General features: G+C 38.9%; 1 protein-coding gene and 1 non-coding gene across 9 annotated transcripts in view; one reads left to right on the top strand and one right to left on the bottom strand.

Annotated features, from left to right (window-relative positions):
- Window positions 1-16,631, bottom strand: part of RTL4 (retrotransposon Gag like 4) — a 262,404-nt gene extending 245,773 nt beyond the window's left edge. Inside the window, exon 1 of the transcript XR_014835540.1 lies at window positions 16,434-16,631. This is a non-coding gene — a transcript (retrotransposon Gag like 4). The remainder of the gene's footprint in view (window positions 1-16,433) is intronic.
- Window positions 1-21,067, top strand: part of TRPC5 (transient receptor potential cation channel subfamily C member 5) — a 270,382-nt gene that overhangs the window by 51,320 nt on the left and 197,995 nt on the right. The window lies entirely within an intron of this gene.

The raw sequence follows: 21,067 nt of genomic DNA, 5'->3' as shown, positions 1-21,067 counted from the left end.
TCTAGCTAAATTTTGAAGGAGTTTTCCCCAATATCGAACCAATCTGAAAAGACTGGGAAAGGTGGATTTTGGCTTTCTAAAATATTGGAGTGTGCATGTGTGTTCTGGAGTTTAAGGAAATCCCTGTCAAAATATTGATCGAACACTAGCTAAAGAAACAGAGACTTCACTGAACACACATGGCAAGGAATACAGTCTTTGCAAAGGTAGATTGGAAAAGTCATTAAACAAATGGACAACTGTAGCCTTCCACAATCAAAAATATCGAATCTTGGAGAAGGGGAATAATTTGATTTCCAGAGATACATAATATTGAAATATTCTATATCTGATTTTTAACAAAAAGTCACAAGGCATACAAAGATAAACAGGGAAGTATGGCCCATTCACAGGAGAAATGAAATAGACAGTAACCACCTCTGAGGGAGTTCATTTTTAAGAGATAAATTCATAGTTGTAAACTCCTACATTAAAAAAAGACAACAATCTCAAATCCGTAACATGACTTTATGCCTTAAAGAACAAAAAAAAAAAAAAAAAATTAAAGCAAAATAAATGCATATCTGACAGAGAAAAGGAAATAATGATTAGAGATAAATAGAAAAATAAGAACCCAAAAGTTGGTTCTTTGAAAGAGATCAACAATATTGACAAATCTTTTGGTACCTTCTCAGAAAAAAATGAGAGAAAATACAAAGAACTAAAATCAGAAATGAAAATGGGGACATTACTTACAATCTTACAGAAATAACAAAGATTATTAGAGAATGCCGTGAACAACTATGCACAGCAAATTAGATGACACATGTGAAATAGACGACTTAATAAAAACCTTACAAATTACCAAAACTGACTGGAGAAGGAACAGAAATTCTGAACAACAAATACATTGAATTTTTAATAAAACAAAATAAGAGAAAACATCTCAGCCAAGTAGAATTCAAGACCTGATGGTTTCACTGGTGAATTCTACCAAACATTTAGAGAGTTATTAACACTAATTCAAGCTTCCTTGAAAAAAGAAAAAAAAAGGAAAAGTCTCCCTAACTCATTGTATGAAGCTAGCATTACTCTGATAAAGACATCACAAGAAAACTAGAGAACAATATATCTTATGAATATACATGCAAAAATCCTCAACAAAATACTAGCAAATTGAATACAACACCATATGAAAAGGATTATATATCATGACCAGATGGGATTTATCCCAGAAATGCAAGAATGGTTCAATTAAAATAAAAACTATCGATGCAAAACATGACATTAAAAGAAGGAAGAAAAACATCATCTCAATTTATGCAGAAAAAGCTAATAAGAAATTCAGCAAGATTTCAGGATGCATAATCAATATACAAAAATTGGTTGTGTTTCTATATACCAGCAATGAAAATCCAAAAAGGAAATTATTAAAATAATTCCATTTACCATAGTGGTCAAAAGAGTAAAATATCCAGGAATAAATTTACCTAGGGAGGCAAAAGATGTACTGAAATCTTTTTTTTAAAAATGCTGAAAGCTAAGTCAGAGAAAGACAAACATCATATGATTTCACTTATAAGTGGAATCTAATAAAAATGATACAAAAGAATGTACTTATAAAACAGAAACAGAAACAAACTCAGAGAGATTGAAATAAAACTTTTGGTTACCATAGGGGAAACCATGGGGGAAGATGAGTATAATACAAATATACACTACTGCACATAAAATAGAGAATTAGGAATTCCCCTTGTAGTTCAGTGGAAATGAATCCAACTAGTATCCATGAGGATGTGGGTTCCATCCTTGGCCTTGCTCAGTGGGTTAAGGATCCACCATTGCCATGAGCTGTGGTATAGGTCTCAGATGCATCTTGGATCTTGCATTGCTGTGGCTGTGGCATAGGCTGACAGTTGCAGCTCTGATTCAATGCCTAGCCTGGGAATTTCAATATACTGCAGGTGTGGCCCTAAAAAAAAAAAAAATTAACAAAGACCTACTGTATAGCACAGGGAAATCTACTCAATAGTCTATAATAACCTGTATGGGAAAAGGGAATGAAGTATTTTGCCATACAACAACATTGTTAAGTCAACCATACTCCAATAATACAACAATGTAAGTTAAGTATAATGCAATAAATTAAAAAAAAATAATAATAAAATGCTGAAAGAAATGAAAGGACCTGGATTTAAGAAGAAAATTACTTTTTTGTATAACATAGTAATAAAGAGTAAGGATTCTGGAGCCAGACTACTTGGGTTCAGATCCATCTGACATCATTGACATAATTGTTATTGGGGTCCAGTAACCTCCTTAAGTGTGAAATAAGTTGAGATAAAAGAAATAGAACCTTCTTTATGGTATTGTGAGGACTGAATGAGTAAATGCATTTAAAGCATATAGAATATTGGCTTGAGAACAATGGGTTTGAAGAGGAATGTGATATGTTTTCTATCTTTGCAAGCTACCTGTAACTCATCAATAAAGTATAAAACAGTGCAAGTTAAATGCTCTAATGGACAAAGGAGAGTGTAGATAGATGGGAATAAGTAGCGTGAGCATCGAGGGTTCTTTTCAATAAATGAAGAAATAGAGACTTAAAAATAATTAAAAGAAACCCCAATAAATGGAAAGACATTCTATACATTCTGTGTTCATGGATTACAAGATATAATATTAAGATGTCTATACTGCCTTAAAGGTATATGCAAATTCAATGCAGTATCTATCAAAATTCCAACAGCCTTTTTTAAAAACAGAAATGGAAAAGCCATTTCTCAAATTCATAGGTATTTCTCAAATTCATAGGTGAGGGGTCCCGAATAGCAAAAACCATCTTGAAAAGGAAAAACAAAAGCTAGAGGACTCACACATCCTGAATTCAATACTTAACTACAAAGCTACAGTAATTAATACAGTATGTTAGTGGCATAATAACTAACATATAAATCAATGGAATAGGATTAGAATCCATAGGAGACCATATAGACTTCAAAATCAAGATGGAAGAATAGTAGAATTGTGGGCTCACCTCCTGTCATGAACACATGAAAATTACAACTACATATAGAATAGTTGTATAGTAGTAGTAGTTGAAATAGACCCGTGTGCTAGTAGGATGGCTTTTCTAAAACCAAGGCTGTAAAGAAAGATCAACATGGAGCCTGGTAGGAAGGGAAGAGAAGCAAACTGGTCAGAGTCCACACCCCTACTGGGGGACCCAGAAGAGGAAGGGATTATCACAGACTCAAGGATCCTCCCTGGGGAGTGAGAGGTTCAAATTAGGCACTCTAGTCCTGAGGTCCAACACTGGCAAGACAAGACCCTTTATCTGGTTTGAAAACCACTGGAGCTTACTGGAGGGTTTTAAGAAACTGAAACCTACACTCTTGAGTACATGCACAACTTGCTTACTGCCAGTCACAGCACAAAACCAGCAAATTAAAAATGCCTGAGGTTCTGGTCAGCTTGCCAGGACTGCTCAGCACACCAACAGTCTGCACCAGATGCATGCTCTTGCCCCTCTTGCTCTGGCACTTCTCCCCACGAGGGAGGAGGCTGTTGTTTCCAATGGGAGTGTGCACACTTGGAGGAAAGAGACCTGGCTAGGATCCTAGCCCTGCCTCTGACCAGGGTGAAGGAAGCCATTGCCAGCATGTGCATCAGTGCATACTTGGACAGAGTGAAACTAGCTCCAGGGCGAAGACCACCACTTCCAGAGCACAAGACCCTGCACATACTCAGAAGGAATCAAAACTAGCTCAATAGCAGGGCACCAACCCCTCTAATCTATCATCTAAAGGAATTAGGAGAAGAAAAAATAGGAAAAGAAAAAAAAGTTCAAAGTTAGCAAGAAGAAAATAAATATAAGTAGAGACCAAAAAATATTAAAGATCAATGAAACCAAGAGCTGGGTTTTTGAAAAGATAAACAAAATTGATGAGTCTTTAACCATGCTCATTAAGAGGAACAAGAGAGGGGAGTTCCCGTCGTGGCTCAGTGGTTAATGAATCTGACTGGGAACCATGAAGTGGCAGGTTCAATTCCTGGCCTCGCTCAGTGGTTTAAGGATCCGGCATTGCTGTGAGCTGTGGTGTAGTTCTCAGACACAGCTCAGATCCTGCATTGCTGTGGCTCTAGCATAGGCCAGCAGCTACAGCCCCAATTAGACCCCTAGCCTGGGAACCTCCATATGCTGCAGAAGCTGCCCTAGAAAAGGCAAAAATACAAAAAACAACAACAAGAGAGGACCCTGATAATAGAGATGAAAGAAGAGGAGTAAACCGGCCACTTCAGAGATGCAAAAAATCATATGACACTACTAGGAATAGTTATATGCCAAGAAACTGAACAATCTAGAAAAAAATGGATAAATTCCTAGAAACATATAACCTTCCATGACTGAATCACGGAGAAATCTGAACAGATCAATCACTAGTAGTGAAATTTAACCAGTAATCAAAAAACTCCCATTGGAGAAAATTCTAGGATTGACTGTCTTCACAGGGGAATTCTACCAAAAATACAAAGAAGGGTTAATACCTATCCTCCTCAAACTGTTCAAAAAATTGAAGAGGAGGGAACACTCCCAAATTCATTCTGTAATGCCACCATTATCCCGATACCAAAACCAGACAAAAACACTACAAAATAAATAAATAAATAACAAGCCAATATCTTTGGTGATTATAGCTGTAAAAATCCTGAACAAAATATTAGTAAACCATATTCAACAATATATAAAAAGGATCATACACCATGATTAAGTGGGACTTATTCCAGGGATGCAAGGATGGTTCAATATCCACAAATCAGTGTGATGACACCATGTAAACAAACAAATAAAAGTCACATGATTATATCAATAGATGCAGGAAAAGTACTTGAGAAAAATCACCACCTATTCATAATAAAAACTTTCAACGAAGGGAGTGTAGAGAAAACATATCAACATAAGAAAGACCATTTATGACAAAGCACAGTTAACATCATAGTGATGAAAAATTGAACATTTTCCTCTAAAATCAGGAACAAGACAAGGATGTACACTCTCGCCATTTCTATCTCACATGGTATTAGAATTCCTAGTTGTAGCAATCAGACAAGAAAAAAAAGGCATCCAAGTTGGAAGGAAGAAACAAAACCGTCACTATTTGCAGATGACATGATACTATATAAACTACATAAAATCTCCACCAAAAACCAGTAGAATAAATGGATTCAGTAAAATTGCAGGATACAAGGTTACCCAGAAATCTGTTGCTTTTCTATACACTAATAATAAACTATCATCAAGAGAAAGCAAGAAAACAATCCCATTTGTACTTCCATCAAAATATATATATATATAATACATAGGAATAAACTCAACCAAGGAGGCGAAAGACCAATTCCCCCAAGACATTGTTGATGGGAGTTCCCATCATGGTTCAGTGGAAACGAATCTGACTAGGAACCACGAGGTTGCAGTTTCAATCCCTGGCCTCGCTCTCAGTGGGTTACGAATCCGGCATTGCCGTGAGCTGTGGTGTAGATTGCAGATGCAGCTTGGATCTGGCATTGCTGCGGCTCTGGCATAGGCTGGTAGCTGTAGCTCCAATTAGACCCCTAGCCTGGGAACCTCCAAATGCTGCGGGTGCAGCCCTAAAAAGACAAAAGACAAAAGAAAAAAAAAAAGACGTTGTTGAAGGAAATGGAAGATGATACATATAAATGGAAGGATATTCATGGGTTGAAAGAATTAATACTGTTAAAAATATCTATACTACCCAAAGCAATCTACAAATGTAATGCCACCTCTATTGAAACACCCATTACATTTTTTCCAGAACTAAAAGAAACAATCCTAAAATTTACATAGCCAAAGAAGAATGAGAATAGTCAAAGCAATTTTGAGAAAAAACTGAACAAACTGGAGATATCATGCTCCCTGACTTCAGGCAATAATACAAGGCTACAGTAGTCAAAACTGTGGTACTGGCACAAAAACAGACACACAGATCAAGAAACAAAAGAGACCCCAGAAGTAAATCCCCTAACATATGATCAATTAACCTATGACAAAGGATGCAAAAATATACAATGAGGAAAAGACAGTCTCTTCAATATATGGTGTTGAGAAAACTGGAAAGCCACATGTAAAAGAATGCAATGAGAACATTTTCTCACACTATACACAGAAATAAACTCATAATGAATTAAAGACCTAAATATAAGACTGGAAAGTATAAAATTCCTTGAAGAAAACATAGGCAGTACATTTTTAACGTAAGTCTTATCAATATTTTTGCATCTATTTCCTAAGGCAAGGGAAACAAAAGCAAAAATAAACAAATGGAACCTAATTCGACTTTAAAACTTTGCACAGTGAAGGAAACCATCAACAAGAGAAAAGATAAACTTTCTGTATAGCACAGGGAACTATATTTGATATCCTGTGAGAAACCATAATGGAAAAGAACATGAAAAAGAAGGTATATATGTATAACAATCATTTTGCTATACAACAAATTAACACATTGTAAATCAACTATATTTCAATAAAATTTAAAAGAATTTAAAGTAGATAAATAAAAAACAACCTGAATGAACAAGAGAAGGTATTTCCAAATGATATAGCTGATGAGTTAATGTGCAAAATATATAAAGAACTTCTGCAGCACAATATCAAATAAATCTGGATTAAAAAAATGAACAAAAGATATGAATAGACATTTTTCCAAAGAAGACATACAGCTAGCCAAAAGGCACATGAAAAGATGCACAACATCACTAATCATCAGTGAAAGGCACATCAAAAGCAGAATGAGATATCACCTTACACCTTTCAGAATGGCTATTATCACAAAAGACAATAAATATAATAAATATTGGCAAGGATGTGGAGAAAAGGGAACCTTAGGTCACTGTTAATATGACTGTAAATCGGTACAGCCAACATTATGCTAAGTGAAAGAAGACAGACAAAAATAAGGTCACATATTGTATGATATGCAGAAGACATAAATCCATTGAGATAGAATGCAAATTGGTATTTGTCAAGGGCTGGGATGGAGTTGGGGGAGTGTGAAAGAAGAGAAATTGCTTCATGGATTAGGGGTTTTACTCAGTAGTGAAGGAAGTATTTTAGAACTATATAGAGGTATTAGTTGCCCAATATTGTGAACGTTAAATGCCCTGGAACTGCTCGCTTTAAAATGGTTAATTTTATGTTAAGTGAATTTTATCACAAAAATTGTTTTTAAAAACTTTCTTAGTACTTAGTACATGTTTTAAATGTTAATCTTCATAAGTGGTTTACCCCTATTAACATAATGAAGAATATACAAGATTCAGCAAGCTGAAAACAAAATTAGCCCATTAGCAGGTGCAAGAATTGGAAACAGAATTTTGGAGGAAATGCTCAAAGTTAAGATGACAATTAAAAAAAAAACCCACCCAACAGTTGCTTGTCCTTGATTTTACTAGAGGCAGGAGGGGGATATTCATCCAAGGCAAGGACAAGAAGAAACAGGAAATAATCCTTCAAGTCCATGTCTCAGGGAGCTGTACTTTCTTCACTTTTTCTTTCTGGAAAAGATGGTAGATTGTGTTCCTTCTACTGTAGGGAAAACTTTGGAGAAGGGGAGCCAGGATTGAGAGATACTTGAACAAGACTGAGATTTCTCAGCTTGTCTAGACACTTGTAGACAGAAAGAACTGTGTTTTAAAGGAACATTGAGTATTATAGTAGAATACACCTCGGATTTTAGAGTAAAATAGACCTGAGTTCAAATCTCAGTTCTGCCCCTTAATGGCCATGTTCCCTCTTTATTTGTTTAGCCATTTCAAACCTCAGTTTCTCCTTCTCTTAAATGTGAATATATAACTCTGAAAGACTGTTGTGAAGATTAAGTGAGACAGATGCAAAATACCAAGCACATGCCTGGCACATGGTAAATACCTAATGCTAGTTATTTTTCCTCAGTCAAATTACAGATTCCTTTTCCCTCCCACTTCACTTCCCCTCAAAAAAAAAAAAGTAATTAGATTTGGCTAGTGAAGAAGGATAATAAACCAAAACTTCAATTACAAAAGACATCAAAACAATTTTATTAGGTGATGAAGGTGAGAATTCAAAGCAGTGCCTTTTCACCTAGTAAAACATCCTACATGAGGAGGGATAAAAGTAGATTCCTCAAGGAGAGATCAGCAGAATGACAGAAAGAGGATGCTGGACAGTTTCATCCCATGAGCAAAGGGAAGCTCAGCTAATGGGTGAATGACAATGAAATCATTTGAACAAAAAGAGTAATAGTTTTCTCATCCTCCGTAGGAGGCTCCAGGACTCAGAATACTATGACTAGCAAGAATGTGGGTATAGATCCATACAGGTGTTGGTTTAACTCTTAGATTTCCCACTCATTAGCTCTGGACCTCGGGCAAGTCACTTTCCCTCTCTGAGGCTTGGAGTTTTTATTTATAATGAATAATACTTACCCTGTAGGGCTGTTATATGTATTACACAAGATAATGCAGGTAAAGTGCTTAACATAATGCTGAGCACATAGTCAACAACCCATAAATGTTCATCCCCTCTTTCAAAAAAAAAAAAAAAATTGGATGTGCCTGCAACAGTGGAAGTTCCTGGGCCAGGCCCTGAACCCATGCCAAAGTGGTGGCTCAAGCCACAGAAGTCACAACACCAGGTCTTTAATCACTAGGCAAACAGAGAATTCTCCCTGTTTCCTCTTATTACATAACTTCTAACTGATTTTACAAGAGGCTTTCTTTTAAAGAGGAGGCTGTCGTGAGAATGAATCATTATTTCTATCTTTTTTTTTTCATTCAAATTATCATTTAAGGGTTCCCTACATTAGGTTATGTAAGTAACTATCAATCTGGCTCAATTTAAAAACTAAGAAGCAAGAAGCTTTTGTCAGTGGAAAATACAACAAATTAAAATGTTAAAAGCACTTAGTTCATCCCTAGCTTTTCCATTAACTAGCACACCATCTTTCTGGGCCTGTTTCCATGTAGTGAATGAGGAGTGTGAACTCAAGTATTACTTCCAGTTTCAAATGTACATGAACCTAATCACTAAAGTTTAAGGACAAGTCATGACCTTTGCTAGTAAGAAGAATCATGGACATGTGGCTATTTGAGAGACTTCAGGAGGTCAACTGATGTATTTAATGTTAGAGTGACATAAGCCCAGCACCTAGGATGGAGATCACATAAGCTTCCTTGTTGGCCTTTTGTAAGGTTTATTCTCTCTGAAAGTAAGCCTTTGTAATTTACATGAACAGAATAGACAGAGTATGCAAATAACATGGGTATATAATAGTCACTATGTTAATGTAATAAATCAACCTATATTCAGAAGTATGATGATGAATTCTTTGGTATGGAATATTTTTAAGTAATCATAGAAGGGGACCTAAAAAAGAGAATTTTGTTATGTGGTCTGAAATATCAACATAGTCTACTTTCAGGGCTGAGGGCACTTTCTCCTATTTTCAAAGCTACTTGGTGAAACTTTGACCCCTGTGCTTTGAAAGATGAAACATAACAGGACTTACAAAACTTCACAGACATTAGGCATGTGTGCACATGTGCACAAACACACACACACCTCTTCTCCTAAAGCAGAAAATGTCCATAGAGCTCTCAAACTATTAACAGTTAGATGCGATTCCAAGGAGACTTGAATCATCTTTACCTAGTAAACCAAGCAAATCTGCTATTACTACCATGGGTAGACATTCTGGGAGGCCAAAACTTAGGCAAGTTTACTTAATGGGAAAATTCGAAGTCTCAAGGTAAAGGACAGAATGTGGTAACGTGTTGCCTCCCTCTCCCAGGTCCAGGAAATAGGCAAAAACTTCCTCAGACTATTGAACAGAAAATGAAATGCCTCCAGGGGAGCTCATCCTCCTCCTTGGCCCACATACCTTGTCTCCACAGGCAATAAGAAATTTAGAAATCCAATGTCATTTATGACCACTTCCCTTAAGACACTTACAATCCAGGCAAGGTGCCACACATAGACATAGAATCATAGACTATAGAGGATGGCAAGTGTCTTTAGAGATCATCCAGCCCAGTTGTTTTCATACTCTTTCATAGCGCTTTCAGAGTTCCACATAAGGACCTCAAACTGACATTAAGAAGGGGCCTAGGGAGATTTTTGGCACTCAGAAGGCTCTTGATCCGCAGCTTTTTTTTTTTTTCTTAAGAAACTCCCTTTTTTGTCTCAATTTTATGTATTGGGGTTCTACAGATTTTGTTGGTGGTAGAAGGGGTTCCATAACTAAAGAAGGACTGAAAACCACAGCTCAGATTCAAATTTTTCACTTCAAAAATGAAGAAATGAAGGTCCAGATACATCTAGTAAGCCATATAAAGTTTTGCTGCAAATATTTAGCCCAGTCGTGAGTGTTGAAGAGAGGAAAATATTATTGCCTTGTGATATTTCTGCTGCTGCCAAATGCCAAATAAGTGCTGGAGGCAAATGATATGGGTGTTCTTTGATGGATAGGGGCTGCTTCCTGGGGGATGTTGGACTTAAACTGGATTATGGCTGGTGAAGAGGGTTCCAAGAGTTGGAAAGAGTAGTGTGTCCTGTCAGAAGTACAGACTGAGTCAGGGTACAGGGGCATTGATGCAATCAAGAATGCTTTTCCAGCCATTCCTTGTGGACTTATCACTCCTGCTCACAAACTTTTCGATTCTCATTATGATCACATCTTTTCTTACTGACCCTTTCATAATGATATCAATACTGGAGGATTCTAGGACTCAGCTTTGTTATGAGCCCTAATAAACTTCAATTTCAAAAACTGGCATGATAAAGTAATTCTTGCTTTTATTTACAATAGCAAGTTTGGAATTAAAATGTCAGTTCTTATCCCATATGTTGAAATACTGTAATGTATAGGCCTTTGTGATTATGTGTGGCTTGACTTTTTTCATAATATCTGGATACCCATTTCCTGTACATAATTCTGTTGAATTGTCATGACCACCAAAACCATCCTTCCTGGAAGACATTGTATCTCTATTGCTATTTAAAAGACACAAAAGAAAGCAAGACATTCATGTTTCCTTTGGTATAATTAGCATCAGAGAAGGTTATAATAAATTGCTCTTGGTTAAAAGTAAAAAAAAAAAATGGTGGGAGTTGATATTACTGCTCATTAACAATGATGGAGTTGACTTTTTATAGCATAACCATGGCATACGATGTGAGCATTCATTCCAACAACCTATGATATAGGTATAAGGTGAGTATTCATTATAATAGTTTCTCTCACTATAAAATGGGAGTAATGCAGGGCAGATGACTTATTGAAAGTCATGCCACAAATCATTGAGTCAGGATTAGAACTCTGGTCTCTTAATTCTTAACAATGCTTCCTTTCTCCAAAGTCACTGCAATTTGAAGTATTTTATCAAGTATAATAACATTACTTGAAACTTTCCTCCATCTTTTCTTTTGCCCTTCTTGGATCAGCCAATTTGAAAGGGCAAATATATTAAGAGTTCTCCAGAAAAACAAAAACAGTAAGATAACAGCATGTCTGTGGGCACACACACATGAATAGGGAAGAAAGACTGAGATTGATTATAAGGAATTGGCTCACAAAATTATGGAGGCTGACAAATCTCAAGATCTACAGGGTGAGTCAGCAAGCTGGAAATCTAGGAGAGCCAATGGTGTAATTCCGGTCCAAATCCAAAGGCCTAAGAACCAGAAGAGCCAATGATAGAAATTCTAGTCCAAAACCTGGACAATCTTGCGACACAAGAAAAGCCAATGTTTTAGCTTAAGTCTACAGGTAGGTCAAGACTTATATTCAGCTCAAGTAGTTGAGCAGGAAGGGTTTTCTCTTATTCAGGGGAGGATCAGCCTTTTTATTCTATTCAAGCTTTCAACAGATTGGATGAGGGGGTCACTCATGTTAGGGAGGGCAATCTGCTTTACTCAGTCTACCAATTCAAATGTTAGTCTCATTCAAAAATACCCTCATAGACATATTCAGAATAATATTGAATTATTATTCAATTATCTGCGGTACCCATGGCCCAGGAAAGTTGACACAAAATTAACCAGGAGTTCCCATCATGACTCAGTGGAAACGAATCTGACTAGCATCCATGAAGACACAGGTTTGATCCCTGGCCTCACTCAGTGGGTTAGGATCCAGCATTGCCACGAGCTGTGGTGTAGGTCTCAGACGTCGCTTAGATTTGGTGTTTCTGTGGCTATGGTGTAGGCCGGTGGCTACAGCTCTGATTCGACCCTTAGCTTGGGAACATCCATATGCCATGGGCATGGCCCTTAAAAGACAAAAAAAAAAAAAAAATTAACCACCACAAGTCAGGAGAAATAGGATTTGATGAATCATTAGTTCTCTCTCTTTCTGCTCAGAGATGGACCGGGATCTCCAAGAAATTTTATTGGAGATATATTTTATTGGAGAAAATTTATGTCCAAGGTTTATTTTGAAGATTTCTAGACTGAATGAAGCTCTCAAGATGAGAATTGCTATGGAAGAAATTTCTAGGGATTGAAGAAACTACATCCCTAAATAAGGGAAAGATGTAAAATTACTAGTTAGAACTGCCCTCTTTCCTTTTGCAAATTGTTTTTGATTTGTACTGGTCCTACCTTGCATTTTCCCCTCTGTTGGAGCTTAGGCAGGGTCTGGAGCATCAAAGGATATCAGGCAAATGAGTCATGACCTACAGAAAAACATGGAACTATAGCTGTAGATAAAGGGACACATCAAGAAAATAGTCCAGTTCCAGGGAATTCATGGAAACTGAAGCTCAGAATAAAATAACAGATAAGAGCCAGGCAAGTGATCAATAGAAGACTCTAGAAGCTACATGGCAAGGCAGGTCCAAGGAAAGAGTCAGAATAGCAGAGGCTGACACAAGGATCCAGAGAAAAGGAGAAAACCAGACAACCTGTCTCTGAAAGGAAGCCTCTGAGACTTTTTTTTTTTTCTTTTTGCTATTTCTTGGGCCGCTCCTCGCAGCATGTGGAGATTCCCAAGCTAGGGGTCAAATCGGAGCTGTAGCCACCAGCCTACACCAGAGCCACAGCAACTCGGGATCCGAGCCGCATCTGCAACCCACACCACAGCTCACGGCAATGCCGGATCGTCAACCCACTGAGCAAGGGCAGGGACCGAACCTGCAACCTCATGGTTCCTAGTCGGATTCGTTAACCACTGCGCCAAGACGGGAACTCCCTCTGAGACTTTTTGACAGGACCCTAGAACCTGCTCACCAGGCCAATCTGGCCATTCTAGTAGTACATGGCTGCATGGCACAAAATCAGGATCTTTGGCAGAGAAAGATTTGCCAAGGACTGTGAAAAACCCACCAGAGGCTGAAGTTTGGAAACAGATTTCAGTGGCAGGAAGGAAAATTGCAAAGACAATACCAAGAAGAATGGAGCCAGTAAAGAATTTTAAAGTCAAGTCCTCTTTGTAACCAATCTTTCTCAACCCCCAAGGATGGGTCTAATAGAGGGCTTCACTGTATTGGAATCAGAGTACACAAATGTTATACAATAAAAAGGTATAAAATGGTAGTCTTACTGTTGGTAAATTTCATAGTTCATGTTGCTCCAGTGACATATTACATACAGTAAATTCCATGGAAATTAACATTTTTTTTCTTTTCCTGAAAATTTGAACCAATTTTAGAAGGCCCTACCAATCTAATTTTCTTTTTGTAATTTGGGGAATAAGGTAAGCTCTTTCTCTCATCCCAGGGCCTTGGCTAGATTCCGCACTTGCCTCCATTACAATTACAATACAAAACAATATATAAGTATTGGTTATAATGTCCTATCTTGGATGATGAATGAGAGTCCTTATTCATTCAACACATGTATTGAGTTCCTACTATGTGCCAGGTATTTTTCTAGGCACTAGAAATACGGTAGTGGGAAAACTACACAAAAGTCCCCTCTCTCATAAAGCTTGTGTTCCTAATATGTTATTTGGAGGGCCTGGTAACTAGGACTTTTGATCTTTCCTCATACATACATGAAGAATCATCTTCTCACTGTAACCAGAAGCTCTTTCTTCCCTGCCTGTACTGTAATGGTTTAATGGAGTATCCGAGTCCTAGAAAAGCATTTCTATTTTCCATCAAATATGACAGAGGATTGGGATAAATGGAAATCTGAGTGTGGTTTAGAACATTTTGTTCTTACAGTATAAATACGATATCTTCCCTAATTCCTTGGATTTCTATCTACTCCAAAATGTATACCTAAGTTCTACTCATCAAGCTTCTGGGCCTCTTGAAGCTAGACCCCTTAGGTCCATCATTCAGAATCTACAAACATTTATTGAATACCCATTAAGTTCCAGGCATGCTCACATAATTATTTCACTTATTTCTCAAACAACCCTGTAGGAAATACAGAATAGGTATCCCAACCTTCCTGGATTTCTTTTTTCCCAGCAAGATGTGTCAATGACTTATGGAAAGTCAATAATTAATAAGTAGTTCTTTAAAATACAAAAATCATTCTTTTGACTCTATGGCCCTTGTCCCCTGTTATGCTTATGGGGGACTATTTTACTTTATTAATCATCTTATGTGCATGAAACAGTCACAAACACAGCATATACAGTAGCCTTAGTCCTTGGAGCAGGTATATTCAATCATATTGACTGTTCGATAGCTCTTATTCTCTTTATATTCTATATTGCATGGAGACACCAAGAGTGGACAGGAGGATAGTAGTAGTAGTGAAGGATTCATTTACTAGAATGTAACTGAGGGTCTGCACTTCTGTCCCTATTCAGTTTGGAATTAGGAAATCTGAGGTCTGGGCAGTTTCACAATACAGATTGATACGAAAACAAAAGAGCAGTCTCACATATCTGGATGATGGTGAAATTTGTGAATATTCTCCTTTACCATTGCTTGGTGGAAAAAAAAAAAAACCTTCAGTTCTGACTTGGCTATAAGGAGTTAATTAGATAGACGCACCTGTACCGATCATCTGGAGGCTTTTCATTGTTGTTTTCTGTTTCCTCCTTGTTTTTTGTTACCTGCCTATCCCATTTACTGTGTGGGCTGGTACACTGGACACCATTTAATATTTCAAATCCAAAGGGTTTCCTGGACCACCAAATCAGTTCTCAATTTTATACAGGGATGGGGCAAAGAGGAGAATCAAGGAAAGAGAGAAGTGACAGATAATTCCCCACAGACCGCTAGAATCAATAGTTTGTTTCTATCCCAACTCCTGCCAGTCCTTTCCTTAAATCTTCAAACAAAAAGAAAATAAACTGATTTTTCTGCCACTTCTTTGTATCCTCTTGTGACCTTGTGGAGGTGGTGGTAATAAGAAGGATAAAGACCCCAAAGGCAAGCAGCAAATGGAAGTCATCAAGCAAGTGGCCCGAAGCATCAGGCAACTAGATAAACATCCCCAGAAGAGTTGAGAATTGACTGCTATTAGAAGTGGGAAAAGTCAGCTGCAGTCAGGTTATTGATTGTCTTGAAGTAGAAAAATTATCCTTAGTGCCTGAACCCCTGGAAACATGAACAATGAGAAGAAAATATTTTCAATAAATAACCTAGGTTGATTTGACAGAGATCTGAATCAGGCTCCAGCCCAAATCCGAAGGTAAGAAATAAAAGAGGCAGCTATAACTTTAAATCCAGTCACTGAGAAAGGCACCAGAGACTCCATTTTTATTTTTTTCTGCCTCTACAAAAATAATACTTGCTCATCTCATCACATTGATAATGTACCGTCAGCACTGGAGAAACAAACTCTATGTGTGCATTTTTTAAAGTTTGGGTCTGAGAACATCACTCAGGTAATGGTCCTTTGAGATCCCGGGCTGTTACATTCCCTTCTGTGTTCCTCACCTCGACAGAGGACTTTGAGGCTCCAAGGTTACTTCCAACCAAAGCAATCAAGATTCTGGCCCTCAATGGCCCAGACCCTCTAAATCCCTCCTCTTAAAAATCTCTTCTCAATTAATGCCATCACTGTACTTTGAAATAGTTACTTCTTTGCCTAAGTTGCTCATCTCTTAAACAATTGATTTAAAGAAAAATCACAGAATTCAGCACAATTCATAATGTAACAACTGGTACATTCAGTGTTAGGTGTGAATGAGAGGAAGACTTCATTGTTATGTACAAAACCAACTTATTTTTTAAAACCCAAAGAATAAAAATGTTTTTAGGCTACAGAATACAAGTAGCCATGGGAAAAGTGAGAAAGTTAGTTTGAACGAGAGGTTTTAATCTTAACAGATTTCAAATGTTCCATCTGCCAGCCCTCCCGAGAGTCAACGGATTCTACAGAGGGAACATGAGGTAGCTGCAGGAACCACTCCCAGAAGGCATCCCCTCTCTGGGCCTCTGAATCCTCAACTCCAAAACAGAAGGGTGATTTTATATCTTTTTTAACTCACCTTCCAAGGCCAACATTTCCTTATTTCTGAGTCCCTTCCACAGGTCCTGTGGCCACTTCTTAAATAGCCCTCCAGCTCTAAAGATATTAGCTCCTTCTATATAGACTCAGAGGTTCTACTCATAATTTCATTATCACGGAAACAATGGAGGACCTTCGCTGAGGTTTTTGTGGCAGGCAGAATTCTAAGAGGGGGCTCCCAAGCTGCCCAGGCACTGGTTTATACACACCTTCTCCCAATTACTCAATAAAACGCTAATCTAGGTACCACTATGAAGTTAATTGCAGATGCAGTTAAGGACCCTAATCAGCTGACCTTAAGATAGGATGATTTTACCTGTGTGATGCTAACTTAACTGCATGAGCCCTTTAAAAGCATCCAGTATTTGGAGTGGATAAGTAACGAGATCCTGCTGTGTAGCACAGGGAACTATATCTAATCACTTGTGATAGAACCTAATGGAGGATAATGTGAGAAAAAGAATATATATACATGTATAACTGGGTGCTGTACAGCAGAAATTGACAGAACATTGTGAATCAACTATAATAAAATTTTTTTAAGTGAGAGCAAAAAATAAAAAAAGCAGGGAGTGTTCTCTGGCTGATGAGAAATCAGAGAGATATGCTCCAGCTGGTTTGGAAGAACATAAACATTCATCTTGTGAACTGCCTTTGTGGGCCACGTGGCGAGAACTGTGGGTAGCTTCTAGGAACTGGGAGCAGTCCCCAGCCAACAACAACTAGAAGAAAACCAAATCCTTCCAACAACCTGAATGAAATACGAAGAGGCCCTGGGCCCAGATGAGAAATGCAGCCCTGAGCGAAACGCCTTGATTTCAGTGCAGTCAGACCCTGAGCAGAGAATCCAGGCTTTTGACTCCACCCCCATACACACACAAAAAAAATGGGACTTGGTGGAGTTCCTGTTGTGGCTCAGTGGTTAAAAACCCAACCAGTAACTATGAGGATGTGGGTTCAATTACTGGCCTCGCTTAGTGGGTCAAGGATCTGGTATGGCTGTGGCATAGGCTAGCAGCTCTGATTCAACCCCTAACCCAAGAACTTCCATATGCCACAGGAGTGGCCCTAAAAAAAAAAAAAAGTGACATGATAAATTTATGTTGTTTTAAGCCATTAAGTTTATAGTAATTTTTAATACAGCAATACAACACAAATAAAGTCCTTTTAGCCACATAGTCTTGGCTTCTGTTGACCTCTCTACTTAGTTTTTTGCTTTAATTTTTCTTAGCTTGTGAATTATTTCCTCTTCTTCACATTACTTCTCTGAACAGACATGAGGATTTACAGATAATAAATCTGTAAGTGGAACAACATTACATCACTTAGTCACAGCTACAACTTCCTGTCATTAGTGAAATTAAAGACATGAAATCCAGTAATGTGAATTAAATACCCAGTCACCCAGAGGAATGGAAATATAAATCCAAGACGATTCCATGTACCCTCTAGCCAAGGCTCCAGGGTTCAATGCAAATCCAGATACAAGATCAATTCCTTCATTTTATTTAGAAACATTTAGGGAGAAATACTTTATGGCAGGCGGAGAGGATACCATGGGGGTACCAGCAAAACAGACACGCTATCTGCCCCCACAGACATGACATTTGTCATCTTAAATTTTCTAGTCTGCACCTTTAGAAAAGCAAATGAAAAAACAGATGAAATTAATGTTTTATTTCACCCCATGTATCCAAAATATGATTTCAAAATGTAATCAATGTATAGAATTATGAATGATTTGTATTTTACTCTTGAAACATATTTCAGACTAGCCACATTTCAGATGCTCAGTAAGCACAAGTGGCTCATGGCTGTTGTACTGGACAGCATGTCTGCTTGATACTGTGATGTACTCTGGTAATTTATAAGGCTGTGGAAACACGAAGGCAAGGAGTTGAACTTAGCTTGGGGAAGGGGGGAAAACAAAGAAGGCTTAATAGTGTTAACCAGGACTTCCCATTGTGGTTCAGCGGAAACGAATCTGATGAGCACCCAACAGGTTTGATCCCTGGCCTCGCTCAGAGGGTTAAGGATCCAATGTTGCTGTGAGCTGTGGTGAAGGCTGGCAGCTACAGCTCCAATTTGACCCCTAGCCTGGGAACTTCCATATGCTGTGGATGTAGCCCTAAAAATAAATAAATAAATAACAATGTTAACCAGGCGCGTGGTGGTTAAAAGGGTATTCCAGGATTAGGGAATAGCATGAGCAAAGAACCGGCAGTGAGAGAAGGATGAGTATACCCACAAGGCCAGAGAGAGGAAAGGGGACTGTTCCCAGAGAACTTCAGGTACTTCAGACTCACTGCTGGAGTATGGACGGGGAAGGAAGAAGAAAGGCCCCATGCCCTTTCCCTGCCCATGGAATTAGGCTCACTGCCTACTGACCCACTCTGGCCGCTCTGCCTCTTCCTACCTAGAGTCACTCATAAGCACATCCTGCCCCGCCCTTTCTCTGCTTGGAAACCTTGCTCTCTCAACCCCTTTCCCCCAAATCTCACACTTTAGAGTCTGTTAAATGGAATAATTTGGCCACAGTATTAATGACAATCCCCCAAGGAAAAGGCTATCCCGAGGGGCCAGAATAGGTATTTGACAGTTCCCCAGGCATTTAGGCTATGTTGCCAGCCACTGTGAGCTTCTCTGCTTGCCCCAGAAGTCTCTCTTTTCTTCCATGAAATAACGATAGCTACAGCTGACATGTATTAAGTCCTTATGCTGTGCCAAGCTGCGTGCTTTACATGAATTATTTCTGTATTCTCTTTTAACAACCCTCTATATGAAGCTCTTTTTGTTATCCTTTGCTTATGGGCAAGAACGGAGGCTTAAGTGTGGTGATTTGTTCAAGATAATATAGCTAATGGAGTGTTGAGTTGGGATTGAAATCCAAGGGTCTGAATTTGGATGGTCAGCAAGCTGTAGGACATCTTCACCTCCCTCTCCACACAGAGAGACACGCGTGCACCTGCACACACAGCCAGAGCTTAGCCCTGAGTCAAACATGGTTAGGACCAAGCTCTTAAGAAGATGAGCTGGTGGTTCTTCTGAGGGAAGGGACCTGAGAGGATAGAGAGCATCCTGTTGCTCATGGTACTGGGATGTGGGGCCAGGAAGAAAAAAGGTATCAGGACTGACCTAGCAACCCTGACTTCTGAGTACCCCTAACTAGGCCAGCATTTATGCCAGCTCATCCCTGTCCCAGGCTGTACAAGACGAAAATTAGTAAGAAAGACTAAATAGCTAATAAAGTTATTGTCAGGACACACACACACACACACACACACACACACACACACTTCAAGCTCCTGGAGGAGCTTCCCTGCCAGGTATAATGCAATTGGTGTCTCAGGTCTGCTGGACTAATTTATCACCTCTGCTCTTGTCTTTGATCCAGGAGAGAAGAGGGAATGGATGGTGAATGTGGGAGCGAGCGGGCATTGCCAGTCATTCTGAGCCAACAGAATGACTAACCAATTCCCTCCCAACTTCATCATCCCCCTCTGGCTACCCCTGCCCCCACCTCTGTGGCGAATAACTCAGCTTGCAAGCACCAGGCAGTGTTAGCTAAAACTGTGACGTACAAAAACGGCCCCAAACACTCTTCATTCTGGTCTGCTGCCCTGGATTAGGAATGGCTTATGGTTTGTTTTGCTCTGCTTTCCCAGTGCCTGTGATCTCTAATTTGCCCTTGCACTTCAGCAATGAACCTGTTTCTCTTTAAATGGTAGAAGACAGTCCTAACCATGGCAGGTGGAGATGAAGGCAAAGATACCCAAGCCCTACAGGGATGGAATCAAGATAAACAACCTAATGATTTAACTCTTTCCTCAGCTGCTGGCTGCCTCCAATTACCCAGAAGAACATTTGCTTAGTTGCCTTAATGTAATCCATTTGTCTTTCGCTTGTCTTTGCAAATGGACACTTGGTAACTTTGATACTGCTCTCCCCAGCACAGCTGTGTGAGTGCACACACCCTTACTGTGCTGGAAAATCATCATGGAGATTGAGGGTAAAAAAAAATAATCACACATCACAACTGTCTTAGAGGGGATTCTAGTTGAAGGGAGCGGGGTCCCTACCCAGAACAGCAGTGGTTTGCAAAGTGATGGCCCTGATCCGGCAGCATCTACACCAACTGGGAACTTAAAAATCCAGTTGCTTGGGCCCCACTCCAGTGCTACAGAATGAAACTGGGAGTGAGGACAGACCTCTGTGCAATTCAGGTGATTCTGATGCTTCCTCGTGTTTCAGAATCACTGCTTCACTGAATCGCTTCTGAAGTAAAGCCTATAGTTAAAAAGGCAAGAAGACAGAGTAAAGGAACAAGTGGCTTTGGTTTTAACAGAGGTTCTCAGCCTTGGATGCACATTAGAATCATCTGGAGAGCTCTAAAAACATCGATGCCTGAGCCCTTCCTGCAGCAGTTCGAGCTCAGATAGAATGACACAGAGCCCAGGCAATACAATGTTTTAAATGCTACCCAGGAGTTTCCATTGCGGTGCAGCAGAAACAAATCTGACTAGATTCCATGAGGATACAGGTTCGATCCCTGGCCTTGCTTAACGGGTCAGGGATCCCGCGTTGCTGTGAACTGTGGTGTCAACTGCAGACGCG

The sequence above is a fragment of the Sus scrofa genome, chromosome X, assembly GCF_054392235.1.
Source record: "Sus scrofa isolate SSC_HxYL_T2T_F1_AM1 chromosome X, Sscrofa_HxYL_maternal_Yorkshire_Landrace_v2.0, whole genome shotgun sequence".
In the NCBI taxonomy this organism is placed as follows: Eukaryota; Metazoa; Chordata; class Mammalia; order Artiodactyla; family Suidae; genus Sus; species Sus scrofa.
The sequence above is the reverse complement of the archived record's forward strand: the minus strand, read 5'-3'. Positions and strand labels throughout refer to the sequence as shown.